General features: G+C 39.8%; 1 pseudogene; it reads right to left on the reverse strand.

Annotated features, from left to right (window-relative positions):
* Positions 1-11720: 11720 nt before the first annotated feature.
* LOC123324884 lies at positions 11721-12232 on the reverse strand (annotated as a pseudogene).
* Between the last annotated feature and the right edge of the window lie 1063 nt (positions 12233-13295).

The following is a 13295-nucleotide window of genomic DNA, read 5'->3' on the forward strand; positions in this document are numbered from 1 at the left end:
TATTGTCAAAGAGTTTGCAAAATGTAGGTATATAGTGTATACTGGAGGTTGTTTTTGCTTTTTGTGCTTGTGTTCAGTGTATTCTGTTGGGAGATATTATGAGGGCTGGAGAGAGAGAGAGAGAGGGATTAGGTGGTGTCTGTAGTTTTCATAAACAGCTGGGGCTATGAGCAGAAACTCTTTAAACTGCACATTCAAAAGTAGCATCTGGGAACAACAGAGCTCCAGGGACTCTGGAAGAGGTGAAGTAGGAGAGCTTGTCAGGTTTCTTGTAGTTTTAACTCCAGACCTTAAGAACAGAATTAACCAATGAAGAGTCATGAGATCTCCTTTAGTGTCCCAGAAAACACAGCTAATAGGATTTCGGCCTGAGTGAAAAGCATGTGTGGACTGTGATTGAAGAAGCAGGGGTTGGCGATGACATAAATGAGCTTGAGAGTAGTGGTTTTCAAAATGTGGTCTTCAGACCATCAGTATCAGCATTACCTGGGAATTTGTTAGAAATGCAAATTCTTGGTCCCCAACCTAAACCTACTGGATCAGAAACTGGGGGTGGGGCCCAGAAATCTATGGTTCAAGGAGTCTTCCAGGTGATTCTGATGTATGTTAAAATTTGAGAACCATTATTTTAGGGCACTGGGGTCACTTTTCTTTGCTGAGTTACCTTAATGAGGAGGTGATTTTCATCTGCTCGTTCCCACAACTGATTACTCCAGGCTTATGAATGAATAAATGTGTGGATAGCAGATCCAAAAAGTGATGATAGAACTTGGAAGGGCTTTGCATTTCATTTTTCTAAGCCCTGAAGTGACCCCTTTTTAGGTGCTCTATTTCTTCCCAAGGCTTAGCTACCTCAGTCTCTATGACTCTTGGCAGATGCCCTCACTTGTTATTTCACTGTGGAACTGAGCTGCCCCAAATGGTAGCCACTAAATTTAAATTATTTAAATTTAAATGGAAATTAAATTAATTTAAATTTAAATTAAAATGAAATAAAATTTAAAATTTAATTCCTCGGTCACAATAGCTATATTTCAACTGTTTAGCCTCCACATGTGGCTAGGAGCTACTGTATTGGACAATACAAATATTGAACACCTTCATTTCTCTAATACTAAACTTGTAAACCTATGAGTAGTTTGTCAGTTTCTATGGCGTAAATACTCCTACTGTGACTAATTTCAAGCTACCAGCATGTCACTGAACATGGAGTTAGTTGCAAAGAGATACACACAATTAAGGTGAGAGACAAAGTGAATTGGTTCCTTGTCACTGGTTTTATGGGAGAAATTCTTCCCTGATGGCAAAAAATGCTGATTCTCTTCTTTACATTCTAATTTCATTTTACAATGAGACCGGCTTTCTAAGAACACAATATTAATAGTATACTAAAAGTGGCCAATACCTCGGAGACCTTAACTCTATTTTAGGTATAAGGTGGAAATATACAATATACAATTTAACTTTAAACATCTTTTCCATGTCAATAGGGAAAACTGCTCAAAGTGAATTGGGACCAGTGTCTTACAGTGGCTGTGCACTCAAAACTAAACCATACAAAAAAAGAAAAAAATAAATAAACCTAAGCCATACAAGATGTTAAGGTGCATATGTCCTAGTCTGAATTTTATAATGAGTCAACAGTGGAGCTTCATTGATTATTCTATTAAGTGGAAGTGTTTATAGTCCTGTCTGGTTGTGGATAGTAAGCCAAATAGTAATGACTTGTTTCTTAATAGAAAATGAAAGGATTGTCTTTGATGTCATGAATGACTTGCAAATATGCTGTTAAAGGTGAGCAGTGTACTTACCTTTTAAAATATTTGCCATTTTTAAAGTGCTTAGAAATGCTTTTTGAAAGATGGAAAAATTTTCTTTTAATTACAAGTTAAATAAACCCCAATTGATATGCAGCCAGGCCTAGTTTTTAAGTATATAGTCAGATTTGGCAAAGACCTTTTTTTTTTTGACCAGGGCATTATCTAATCTGTGTGTGTGTGTGTGGTGACAGTGGAGGTTTATGGTCTTGAATGATGCTCTTGCATCACTAAGCTAGCAACTCATCTGTTAAATAGAAGTAGATTTTAGTCCATGGATTTCACACCCCAAATACTTGGAAATGAGAAAGCAAAATCATTCTTATCCTATTTTCTTTACTGAAAAGGAAAATCCCTCAAGTCTGAATGCCTCTGTTACTAAAACTGTTTGTTAGTTGTGATAATCATAATTGGATGAGAATTATTAGTTAAACTGATAACCTCATTGAATCCATTTATTTCTGCAGAAAGGTTATACACATGTGTGTCAGACTGGGTCCGTTTTAGGACCTTGGGAGTCTGCTATTCTAATGCTGGTCCAGCTAAAGCTGGCTGTCCTTGAATGACAGCTGCTAAAATTTCAATCAATAAGTGGTGTCCAAATGTCAGAGAGAGTGGTGAGAAGCAGGGACAGGTTGAGACAGTGTGCAGGATTCGATTCTGGGCAGTCAGAGTTTAAGTTTGACTTAGGGAAGAAATAAGTCAGCATCTTTAATCACCAAACATTATACACCATCTAGTCAGTAGACTTAGCAAAGGTCAGGCAATCAATATGGTTGGCATTAGCAGAGATAGGCTATGGGAGACGGTTTTACTCCTTGCAATTGTTTTTTACATTACAGTATACAAAAAGGTAGGCAAACTGTCAGGTGGAGTAAAAAAGAACTTGTATGACAGTGAAATGAGCAGATCATTGGTCAAAGGGCTAAATTAAGAGATTCTGTGAAATTGGGAAGTAATGGAGGGATCCCAGATGGCTTCCTCATTTGTCTCTATTAAGGGTTTAATATTTTGAATGCACACGTATCCTTTGGGAAAAATTGGGCTGCCTGGTATATCATCAATCCAGCAAGATGGAAATACCAGGAGAAACATAGTATGGTTCATCATGTTGTTACTCTAATCTTGACTTAAACTAGAAAAAAACAAAAACAAAAACAAAAAACAAGAGTAAGCTTTTGCCCTTGTTATTTGCAAGATCACTTGGAGCATAGTAAAGGAAAGATAATTAGTGAAAATATTAGATTCTCCTGTTAAGTTACATTTATAAATCTGTAAACTGAGGAGAAAGAGGTCATCTATTTTCCATTTATATATTCTTTCTAGACAGGTAGCAGAACAGTTATGGAATGGAAAAAGATGAATAAGAAACTGAGAAGGAAGGAAAAATGACTTGGTTAAAAACCTAGTCATTTGAGAACTGAATAGTCATTATATGAATATATTCAAATAAGAGAATCCATCAAGGCCATTCAAAAGTCAGAAGGCAAGAGATAAAACAAAACAAAAAGAGTTCTTAGTTCCTTCTTACAACTAAAAAAATTTTCAGATATTACGTGTATTTTGATTTTCACCCAGAAAGACTCCTATTGCAATTGATCAAGAAATTAACCTATGACACCCTAATTTTTAAAATCTTATTTCATCACACATTTCTAAAATTAAAAAAAATTAGATGTATATTTTTTTGACCAGAGATTGTGAGATAGTAGGAGACAAAATCAGAGACATTTTCCTGCTTTTTCTTAAGTTCTAGATTGCTCTAGAATGAAGTTGGGACCAGGTATCAATGAGAAATTGATGGTCTTAAGTGGTAATTTATGTCAGATCCAAAGGCTCTGATATACTATCTTCAGTTAGCTGGAGTCTTCCAGATCTCACAGGTAGAAAAGTTATCCCCAAGGTTTAGGAATTTACTTTTTATTTAATCTTACTAGGACAATCTAGAGAGCACTGTTTGCAGTTCATCCACTGAGAAGAGTATATGTGAAGAAAGAGTACCCTGGGAATGTGGAGTTACCCAGTGGAATTTATTGATTTTCTGGGCCTGTAGTAGATTCTGGTCATGGCTCCAAGTCTTTAACCCATTCCTGTATCTACACCTTTTGCCCTGAGACTGCATTTCTTCCAATGCAGAGTCTACTTTCCTTGAATCTGGACCAGTCCTGTGAATTGCTTTGGCCAATGAAATGCAGGAGAAGTGACAGCGCCCTATATCTGAGCCTGGGTCTAAAAAGGCACTGTGTTGGGGCACCTGGATGGCTCAGTCATTAGGCGTCTGCCTTCTGGGGTCGAGCCCCATGTTGGGCTGCCTGCTCAGTGGGGAGCCTGCTCCTCCCTCTCCAGCTCCCCGCTGCTTGTGTTCCCTCTCTCACTGTCTCTCTCTGTCAAATAAATACATAAAATTTTAAAAAAATAAATAAATAAATTTTTTAAAAAGGCACTGTGTTTCTGCCATGAGAAAAATATTGGCCTACCTGGCTGGGTGATGAGAGACACAGTCACATCAGCCCCAGACTTATGAGAGAGCCCAGGTGATACCAAAGCAAGGCTGTTCTGGTTGACAATCCCAAGACACCAGAGCAATAAATGCTCAAAGCTGGATGTCCTCGATGTTTTGTGGTGGTTATACAGCACTATTATGACAGAGGATAACTAATATAAGGCACAAATTTCCAGATAGACTGAAAGTAGGGAGTTCTGGTTAATCCTTCATGGAACCCTGGATGCTTTATTAAAATAAACAAGAAGACCTTGAAGTAACAAGCTTGCTTAGCTTAATCACTTCCTGGGAGGCATTTATCTAACTGAGTTGATTTGACCTGGGGTCCAAGGTTTCAGCCTTGACTGGTAATATCCATATGCAGATGTATTTGTGTCCCTTCAAACCTGACAGATAGACAGATGTCTAGAAGTTATCAAGTTAATGCTTACGCAGGACCTCCTTGCATCAGCATTCTCAAAATTCTATCAAGGAGCTTAGAAGTGGTTTAATAATGGCCACTGACTTATCTGTACTTGCCATCGAGGCAGAATGAGCAAATTTTCCAGTAGAATATAGTTTGTGAATTTAAATACATGTTCTTTTTTTTTTTTTTTTTTTTGGTCCTGGTATATATGGAATCAATCAGTGTGCCATCCTTTAGAGACTGCCATTCCATTGTCTTCTGGCTTTTACTTCTACTTCTTCCTCTTACTGGAGAAAACAATGGAATTTTGTGAAAGCCCCAGGGGTTTTTGAAGCTCCGAGGGACAGGCTTTTACCTCTGAAGAGAAGGGGAATTTGATTGAAAATAGAGGCTACTTATGATTCATTCAGAGGAATTTTTCCTCTCCATCATCTTATTTGCCTAGTGATTTGATCCTATGTGGCTCTTCAGAGCCCACTGTGAGATGATTTGCTTCAGCTGCACTGGATCTTTTTCAAATATTTTCCAAGGACAAACACCCTCCCTACAGGTTTCCTCAGCTGCAATGATTGTCTTGTCTGGGGATTGTATTCTGATTAATTTAACTTTAGCTTCCTTACTGCTTCAGTGGATTCCAAATTTGTCATGGTTTAAAAAATATTCTCTGGGGAAGTTTCATAAAGGAAGTTGGTGAGAACAGGGCTTAGGATTTATTCTGCTGAGCAACCTTTAGAATGTGGCGAGGGGCTGAGAGGCACAGAGAAAAAGGAAGGAATGCCAAATTCTTCCTGATGCATGTTCATAGGTCAGGCATAATTCAGTTCTGCAGAAATTTCAGTGATCATTGTTCTGCATAGAGGTGCTCCATCCAATTGAGGAGAAAGCAGTGAAAACCATGCGATATGTGACTGCAGCCAGCAGGGGGCGGGAGCACCGCAGCCATAAACCACGATCTCTACGGAAGTTGCTTGGACCAAGTATTGCACACTGTTCTGGAGGCCAACTTGTTCTGAACTCAGGGCAAGCCTTTCTTTTTGTAAGATTTTTGCTTTCACTAAGTCTTTTCTGCTGACAGTATAGGCAGTAGATTCTGGATGTCTGGATTTGAAACCTGGCTGCTCCACTTGGTAGCTTTGTCATCTCTATGTACCTCAGTCTTGTCTGAAAAATGGGAAAAGAACAATTGTTGTGGAGATGTGAGGGATGATTGAGCTAACTTACATAATGCATTTGGAACAGTGCCTGGCACTTTTTTTTTTTTTTTTAATTCATGAGAGACAGAGCGAGAGAGAAAGGCAGAGGGAGAAGCAGGCTCCCAAGGAGCAGGGAGCCCGATGCGGGACTTGATCCCAGGACCCTGAGATCATGACCTGAGCCGAAGGCAGACGCTTAACCATCTGAGCCACCCAGGCGCCCCAGTGCCTGGCACTTATTACGTGCCAGATCAGTATTAGCTAATAATAGTAGAGCCTTTCCCTTTGCTCTCTACCTTCCTTCCTCCCAGGTCTGATGTAAAAATAAATAAATGTAGCAGTAGGTTATGCAGGCTGATTTCTCTTCATTCTTCAGCACTCATCTCAGAAACAGAAAATAAACTGCCAAAAATGCTTATGCTAAATCTAATAATGAGAAAATATCAAACAAAACCAAATTGAGGGACAATTCTACTCAATAACTAGATTGTGTGCTTCAAAAATGACAAAGTCAGGAAAGACAAAGAAACTGTTCCAGACTGTACAATACAAAACAGATGCGACACCAGAATGCAGTGTGTGAGCTAGGAATTTATTTTGCTATAAAGTATACGTTAGGACAATTGGTGAAATTTGAATAAGGTCTGTAGATAAGACAGTAGTATTAGATCAGTATTAATTTCCTGATTTTGCTAAGTGTAGGCTATGGAGGAAAATGTCCTTGCTTTTAGGAAACACACACTGGAGTATTTAAGAGTAAAGAGTAAAGAGTTAAGAGTAACTGTAAGTTACTCTCAAATGGCTTAAAAATGTGATTTGTCTATACATGTATTATATACATGAGAGAGAGTGTATCTGGTATAACATTTAGCACATCCGGATGAAGGGTAAATGAGAATCCTTTGTGCCATTCCTGCAAATTTTTGGAAGCTGGAAACCCCATGAAAATACAAAAATAAGAAAAAATAAAAACCAAAAATAAAAATGAGATCCCTCATCTTAGATGCTTACTTCTCCAAGAAACTTTTCTGATGTTCCGCTGCCCTGACGTGCTTAGGTGAGGTAGATGCTCCTGCCCTGTGCGTCCCTGACCTGTGGTCTTTCTTTGTCACAACAGCCATTACACTGTAACTGCCCATTTATGTCATTCAACTGTGAGCACAACCCGGGAAGGCAGGGACCCCGTTTAATCATTCACCTTTGTATCACCTGAGCCTAGCTAATACCTGGCACAGAGAGGAAACTCATTATGGACTTGCTGAGTGATAAAATAGTGGAACTTGGCCTTATTTCCAAGGTTTGATTTTCTAGGGGCTTGCTGTGAATTTTAGGCTTGCTTTTTAGGTTTTGTAGTGGGGATGTAGCACTTCTAGTCAGGAAGCCAAGCTCTGTCATAGTGTTTATGAGGGAGAGTCTCTTCAGTTTATTTATACCTTAGCTGTGATTCCCTAGCTTGGAGATACAGTGAAGATAGAATTGGAACTCTCTGAAAGAAAACCAAATAATCAGTGGACTCTCTTTGTCTAGGCATTTAATTTGAGGGAATGCCACTGTATATGGTCAAAGACAAGTGTGTTTCGTATTTTTTTTTAAGATCTTATTTATTTGACAGAGAGAGCACCAGCAGGGGGAGCTGCAGGCAGAGGGAGAAGCAGACTCCCCGCTGAGCAGGGAGCCTGATGTTGGGCTCGATCCCAGGACTCTGGGATCTTGACCTGAGCTGAAGGCAAATGCATAAATGACTGAGCCAATCCAGGAGCCCCTAAGTGTGTTTAGTATTAAAAAACACGTTTTCTTAAAATGTAGCCCCTAAATGCAAACCACGATTTCATTTGGTGTGCAATGAGGAAACAGAATCTGAGCTGGGTGTAGAACTGACTGTAAGGGCATTAGTGAGGAATGTGTGTGTGTGTGTGTTTCCTACTTGTTCCCCTTTTATGGGCAATGTTTGGGATTTTTTTTTTTTAAGATTTTATTTATTTATTTGACAGAGACAGAGACAGCGAGAGCAGGAACACAAGCAGGGGGAGTGGGAGAGGGAGAAGCAGGCTTCCTGCTGAGCCGGGAGCCCGATGTGGGACTCGATCCCAGGACCCTGGGATCATGACCTGAGCCGAAGGCAGTCGCTTAACCAACTGAGCCACCCAGGCGCCCCAATGTTTGGGATTTTTAAAGGGCAGGTTTGTCTACATATAATAAACTGATGTTAAAATGTAATGTCATAAAGATGCGCCTCACTCCTTTATTTGATTTCCATATTAATTTACTCTCTTCACAATGTCATTGCAGTCACTGTTTTACCACTATTCTTATCTAATATTAACTTTCAAGGTAGGTATTTTGCTATTTGACAAAGATAACAGTGCAATAGATAATCAGCGTTTTTATCTATACTAGAAGCCATAGAAGCCTATCTAGAAAAACTTCAAAAGGGTGCACATGATTCTAGAAAAGAAACTCAACTAGATCGTAAGAAATGTAAAGCCAAGCCAGGTTTCCTGCTGAGGTTCTTTATTTATAACCTGGTGAACTGGGGCTATAGCATGCATCATCTTTAGAAATCTCTCTGAGGAAGAAAAATTGGATGTAGGGGCTCTGGTGAGTATGAATCAATGAGGAAAATCTCTCCAACTCCCCACACCTCAAAAATAATTCCCTCCTGCATCCCACCAATCAGAGATTCATTTGGAATAACGGGTTCTTCTAAAAACTGCTAGGCAAGTTAAGGTGCCTACCACCTTATACTTCAGTGTGAATTGGCTTACTCGGGCATTATGATTGTGTTTCCTCCAACACCTAACTGAGAAGATGAGATAGTTAGTGGTCTCGATTGGAGGGAATTGGAGGAGGAGTAAAGAGCAACTTTAGAGGAGATGATATTTTGGAAAAGGTGCTGACCAGGGGGAAAGTGCTGAAGTGGGTTGCTTAGGAGAGCTGCAAACAGTATCTTAGCTCTTGGAGTTTGGGGAACAGAGGCAGGAAGAGGAGCAGAAGTGGCCAAGGCTCCTGAAAAAAAAGGATGACGTAGCCAAAACAGATGTTGACCACACAGGAGTGGTGGCAGGAATACTGCTTAGCATGTCACCAAATAACATGTAAGTTATGGTTCTGTAATTGTCTCCTTTGAAGACTTACCTGGCTTGTTTCTCTTGAAGAATGAACTGTCCTTCACATCAATGTTGGTCTTAGAATAAAGTATACCCATGTTACTAATCAATGAACACTTAAACATGTAATGTTCCTGACACTTTTGCCTTGCCTGTTGATACTTATCTAGGATCTTACCACCTGGAACTTAATTTCTCAACAAAGTTTGCAGAGTACTTGCACAAAACTAACTTCCACTGAACTTTAAAAATAAAATGAACAAATTCCAGAGCAACCAATTGAATAATTCTGTTATATGAACCATCCCTATAAATGGCTCATTTATCTAAATGGCATTCAATCTCACATGGACATTCAGGATTTTTAAGAAAGACAATGGCTATTTCTCCGATCCCTAAAAATCCTATAAGATAGGGCAGCAGGTAGAAAACTTTCATTCTTGTCAAAATCAGTCTTGACTTGAGTGTATCACAGTAACTGTGTATCATTGTCACATTCTTGTCCACTCAGGCAGATGCCTTTGGTCCACTTAGTCAACATTCTAGAACTAGGACCCTTTGCAGTATAAAATCAACAGCTAAAGAGTAGTAAAGGTCAAAGCTCAAAGGAAGAGGGCGCCTGGCTGGCTCAGTTGGTAGAGCATGTGACTCTAGATCTTGGGGTTGTGAGTTTGAGCCCCACATTGGGTGTAGAGATGACTCAAAAATAAAATCTAAAAAAATATATAAATAAATAAATTAGGAAGAAAGAAGGCAAGAAATGGCTGGGAGGAACTTGAACTTGCTGAGGGCTTTGTGGGGAGGGAGAGAAAGGGAGAAAGTCTGTTGGGAATGAATAATAGGACACAGCAGAGCACATACTCTTGCAGATTTCCTAGTTATTTGTCATCTGCTCTCATATTTTCCCTAATAGTCTCCCAGGATAACTTAGTAGAGGAAATATACTCTTTTGGGGGGAGAAATAAAGGTTTAAATATGGCTGGTAAAAAAAATAAGGCTGGTAAATACATTTATAGGCCAGTTTAGTCTACCTGTCCTGCCATCACCTTTATTCAGGGGCATGTCGTCTCTCCTCTGGACAGTTACGATTGGCCTGGAATTGCTCTTGTTTCCTCACCCCAATCCTTCAGAGTCATCCCGTGCTCTACTACAGGGCAATTTTTCTAAAATGCAAGTATTATTGTTTGACAGCCCTGCTTAAAAGCTTTTGGTGACTTTATATTTTCTGTGGAATATATCTCCAGGTTTATAGCATTAAGAACCTTTGTATTCTATTCCTCCAACCTTATTTCTTATGATGTCCCTTTATTAATTCTAGCTTCACAGAGTTTTTATAATTTATATCTGAGCTTTCTTATACATGCTTGACAAACTGCTACTCTACCTTTCAGAGGCAAAAATCAGGATTTTTTTTTTTTTTTTATCTTTGGAAGCACCCTCCTCATAGCCCCACCTCTTAACTCCAAGAAGTTCCAAGTGAGTATATTCATTAATGTTGCCACTCTACCTAGCATACATATCTAACTGCATTTTATTTACAATCTATTGCAATTGTTTTTGCACTTATCTCCATGGTAGATTTTTACCATCTTCAAGGTTGCTATCTAATTTATTTTTGTAAATGTAACACATGGCTCATAATAGGTGCTTAACAATTGTCTATTGAATCAATGAATGACATGTTCATGCTTAAATCCCAGTATTTAGTTAGTAGCTCAATAAGTGAGACCAAGGGCTGTTTGCCCAGAGTCAGCCCAGCACTGGGGTAGGTCCACTGGGAGGTTGGGAAGTGAGGGAACACTGGTTGGAGAGAAGGGTTTGGGTCAATGCAGATGTGGGTTCATTTTTTAGGAGAAAATAAATAATAGCTGGTGGGAGTGTCATTATTACTGAATAGGGAGATATTCACGGTATTATGGAAAAGTAATTATTGTTTGGTTAAGTAAGATGAATGAGAAATATACCATAGTAGAGGTGGCCATGGACAAGTGTTTGGATAGGTATGAAAAACATGGAACTAGAATTAGATAAACACGAATTGGTCCACAAGAAAGTGCCTGTTGTGGTCAGCAAGCTGCAGATATGCTGAAGAGCAAGGGGTTCTATGGTTCTGATATTCTGTCAGCTATATTGACAGGGAGATGAGTGGCATCTGGGATAAGTTTGTGCAGAGAACAAAGACTGTGATCCTATCTTTTTTTTTTTTTAGTTTGATCTTATTTATTTGTTAATCTTTAGAAAATCTCATGTTTGACTGGCCTCAGACTTAGAGGTACAAGCTCTCAGGGAAGATAGCCTCTGTCTCTCAGCAATCTGTTCCTGGTGTTTTTTTCTTTTTTTAAAAAGATTTTATTTATTTATTTGACAGAGAGAGACACAGCGAGAGAGGGAAGACAAGCAGGGGGAGTGGGAGAGGGAGAAGCAGGCTTCCCATGGAGCAGGGAGCCTGATGCGGGGCTCGATCCCAGGACCCTGGGTTCATGACCTGAGCCGAAGGCATGGCGCTTAATGACTGAGCCACCCAGGTGCCCCCCTGGCGTTTTTCTTTGGTCTCCTTCATTGTCTTGGCCAGAAGTTTAGCCTATTCTGCAGCCTCTTCCTTATTTTTCTTAGTACACCATTTCTTCAGAGCAATACACCATTGTTTGTGTTGGAGGGCACAAGATGCTGAATCTTGGGCGCTTTGGTTCTAGGTTACTTACCTTCTTCATTTGGGGGCATTCTCACAACAGATGGGCAGACATCATCTTCTTTAGAGAGACTGAAAAGCTTGTGGGTTCTGCTAGCTCTTTTGGAACCCCAGGCGATGAGGCACAGTAATATCAGTAAGTCCAGGAATGTTCTTTCCAACTCCCCACTTTTTTTTACAATGACCAGGTTGACAACACTGAGATTGGCATTCACAATGTAACCCCAGATTTGCACCTTCTCTCTCCAGTCCTCCTTGGTCTGTAGCAGGAATGCCCCTCACTCAGCAGCAGGTGGACATGGCCATGGGTCAGGATAGCCTGCTTCGTGGGGAAGCCTTGTTTGTCATCGCTGCCACTGATTTGGACCACGTAACCCTTCCATTCTTCACCCACGGCAGCAGCAGAAGCAGCTTCTGTGGCCTTACGCTTCTCATAAAAGCTACAGAGTTGGCATTCATCGTCCACTTCAATGAGTTTCTGGCAACCAGTAGCTGGGAAAGAGATGTTCAGCTCCATCCTGAAGCAGGCTACCGCTTCCCAGAAGCCACAAAAAAGAGCGAATGTGATCCTATATTTTACTGCATCAGGACTCTCCTCCCCCAAATCTGAGGAACCTTCCCACTCTATGCAGCAATGCCTCAGTGACGATCAGCAATAAAGGTTCATGAATTTTCTATTTATTGGTGCTGTAGCAGCTGCTACAGTTAGAAGCTCAAAGCTTGGTACCTCAGCTGTATACAACTTTCTGACTCAGGGGGTAGCTTTTCTAAAAAATATTTTATAATGAAAATTTTCAAACACACAAAATAGAGAGATTTTACCCATGTACCCATGACCTAGTTTTAACAAATATCAACATTTTGTGGTCCTTTAATGACATATTTTAAAGCAAATTCTAGACACATATTGCTTTAGACATCAGTATATCATTATGCATCTCTAACTGATAAGGATATTAAAAATAATATAGCCCCCAAGCCATTATCATATCCAGGGTTGCTTTTAATATGTGCAAGGGACTGGCTCCCTTCCTTTCAGCCCCTCCCACTCCTCTATCAGCTGTGCATAGAGTTCCCCCTTATGCCAGAGCATAAGACCCTCCCCCCTATCTTTCTGAGAGAAGAACCAACCACTGTAGCCACCTCCTTGTGCCAGCAGAGTTTCCCATTTGCAAAATACCATCTGTGATGAATGAAGTTTCCTGGCCTTTGCCTTTGTCCAGCTCATACCTGGACAAAGATGTATCCACTCTGTAAACTTTAATTAACAAAAGATGTATCCACTCTGTAAACTAATCTAGCACTATTTCAAGTCTCACCTCTCCCTGATATGTCAAAAGGGTTCATTTAAAAAAATCAGATAGTCTATTTAAAGATTTTAGGAGAGGAAAGAACCTGGATAGATGGTAGGGAATTTTAATTTATCAGAACTTCTGTTTTGATTTTTAGTTCAGAAGCCAGTGTCTTGAGATTTATATCTTAAGCCATGCGAGGACACTTTTAGAAGTTTTATAAGTGATGTTTAGGATAATAATAATCATCACTTTTGCAGTTTATTTTTTCTTAGGAAAGCTGGTGGG

Source organism: Neomonachus schauinslandi, chromosome 1, assembly GCF_002201575.2.
Source record: "Neomonachus schauinslandi chromosome 1, ASM220157v2, whole genome shotgun sequence".
In the NCBI taxonomy this organism is placed as follows: Eukaryota; Metazoa; Chordata; class Mammalia; order Carnivora; family Phocidae; genus Neomonachus; species Neomonachus schauinslandi.